This window comes from Schistocerca piceifrons, unplaced genomic scaffold (assembly GCF_021461385.2).
Source record: "Schistocerca piceifrons isolate TAMUIC-IGC-003096 unplaced genomic scaffold, iqSchPice1.1 HiC_scaffold_1332, whole genome shotgun sequence".
NCBI lineage: Eukaryota > Metazoa > Arthropoda > Insecta > Orthoptera > Acrididae > Schistocerca > Schistocerca piceifrons.
Genome location: NW_025727161.1, coordinates 67501 through 70000, shown reverse-complemented (window position 1 = coordinate 70000; position 2500 = coordinate 67501). Strand labels below are relative to the sequence as shown.

At 58.6% G+C, this 2500-nt stretch overlaps 1 non-coding gene across 1 annotated transcript in view; it reads right to left on the bottom strand.

Annotated features, from left to right (window-relative positions):
* Positions 1 to 896, bottom strand: part of LOC124732252 — a 1909-nt gene extending 1013 nt beyond the window's left edge. Inside the window, exon 1 of the ribosomal RNA XR_007008638.1 lies at positions 1 to 896. This exon is cut by the window's left edge and continues 1013 nt beyond it. This is a non-coding gene — a ribosomal RNA (small subunit ribosomal RNA).
* Positions 897 to 2500: the final 1604 nt, after the last annotated feature.

The following is a 2500-nucleotide window of genomic DNA, read 5'->3' as shown; positions in this document are numbered from 1 at the left end:
GCACACAGTATTCAGGCGGGCTTGCCTGCTTTAAGCACTCTAATTTGTTCAAAGTAAACGTGCCGGCCCACCGAGACACTCAATAAAGAGCACCCTGGTAGGATTTCAACGGGGTCCGCCTCGGGACGCACGAGCACGCACGAGGCGGTCGCACGCCTTCAGCTCGCCCCACCGGCAGGACGTCCCACGATACATGCCAGTTAAACACCGACGGGCGGTGAACCAACAGCGTGGGACACAAATCCAACTACGAGCTTTTTAACCGCAACAACTTTAATATACGCTATTGGAGCTGGAATTACCGCGGCTGCTGGCACCAGACTTGCCCTCCAATAGATACTCGTTAAAGGATTTAAAGTGTACTCATTCCGATTACGGGGCCTCGGATGAGTCCCGTATCGTTATTTTTCGTCACTACCTCCCCGTGCCGGGAGTGGGTAATTTGCGCGCCTGCTGCCTTCCTTGGATGTGGTAGCCGTTTCTCAGGCTCCCTCTCCGGAATCGAACCCTGATTCCCCGTTACCCGTTACAACCATGGTAGGCGCAGAACCTACCATCGACAGTTGATAAGGCAGACATTTGAAAGATGCGTCGCCGGTACGAGGACCGTGCGATCAGCCCAAAGTTATTCAGAGTCACCAAGGCAAACGGACCGGACGAGCCGACCGATTGGTTTTGATCTAATAAAAGCGTCCCTTCCATCTCTGGTCGGGACTCTGTTTGCATGTATTAGCTCTAGAATTACCACAGTTATCCAAGTAACGTGGGTACGATCTAAGGAACCATAACTGATTTAATGAGCCATTCGCGGTTTCACCTTAATGCGGCTTGTACTGAGACATGCATGGCTTAATCTTTGAGACAAGCATATGACTACTGGCAGGATCAACCAGGGAGCTGCGTCAACTAGAGCTGAGCAGCCGGCCGCCCGGGAGTGTGTCCCGGGGGCCCGCGCGAACACGCAAGCGTCCGCTCAATCATTCTGCAAACAGGAGGAGGCTGAGCTCCCCTGCACAATACACCTCGAAACCCTCTCAGGTCCCGGCGGCGCGCAGCGCCGTCCCAAGTACTTGGTCGGGTTCGAGAGAGGCGCAATCGCCCGGAGTTAGGCGAGTAGACGCTTTCGGTGCGACCACCCGTGCTCCCAACTGAGCTTGCCGCTGCCGACAGAGGCCCGGGAGCGTGCTGTCGTGGCATTGCCGGCGGGAGACAACACGCGCCACCTACGGTGACCGGCAGCTCCAACGCCAGCGCCACAGAAGGACAAAAGCCCCACTTGGGTGCCGAAGCGAACTCTCCCAGCACAGCGCACGCGCCAACACATCCGCACAGCTGCGATACAAACCACCAGCGAGAACCGCTGGGGCGACCGAGCAGCAGACGGCGTCGCGGCGCCGAGCGCCAGGCGGCGGCGCATCCTCAACGCACACAGTCCTCAATCGGACCAGCACACTGAAGATGTCCACCGCGCTTCGCACCGGGCCCGCGAGGACCTACTTTGGCCGCACGGCGCCGCGCGCAGGGTGCGCCGGCGCGCAGCTGCGACGCCTGCCGCGTCCGTCGGCCGGCGCGCCTGCCACTGGCCGCCCCCACCAGCCGGCTGTAGCGCGTGCGCCCACGCACCGCGCGGCCAGCACGCCGGGAGGCGCCCCCTCACCGGCCGGGGACGGTCCCACCCAGCCACCGCCGCGTATCGCTTCACACCCAGATGCCGTTCAGTTTCGTCGGCATGGTGGGTATCGCTGGAACAACCGGTTAGTACCTCAACCTATCGTCGCCATCACCGATTCACCCCTAGCGAGAACAACCGCACCACAACAGGTTACCATTTGTTCATTTGCGTAACTTCACCAGAAAACGCAGGCGTCCATCGCCATTTGCAACTTCAACGATTATTGCATGCCTGTGTCAGGTGTCACGCCACACTACGTCTGCCCACATACACGCAACAAAATGTGCACGCCTAGACAATACGTGGAAGGTGGCCCCCGTACGTATGCGATGTCCATTGCTCGAACGACTGTCAACCGGCCTCTGTAGCATGTCGCAGATATGGAACGCGGTGCACCATGCCATCACGGTGTGTGAGGAGAGACGACTAGGTCCGAATACATCAACAGACAGCTCATGCTGATCGCCATCCACGGCGTCCGTTCCTCCCACACGTCTCTATGGCGTACCACACTGCAATCCAGCTCTCATAGGGAGACGACACGTAGCTGCGTGCACAATATTTGCACTGTATGGTCCGCCGTTTTTGGGCGCAGTCGTTGTGCGGTCACACATGTGCCACGATGTATCATTCAGTACATAAGGACGAATGTGCAGTACAGATTGTGGTTCACGCGTACGACATCAGCGGACAGTTGACACAGGCCGCACCACAACGTAGCCTGAGTACGTCGCATGCGAAGGGCATTGAACATGCAAACTTCTCACCAACCAGCTTGCGAAGGCAGGGGGCAAGGTGGGGACGTGGGGAGGGGCGGCATGTACGTCC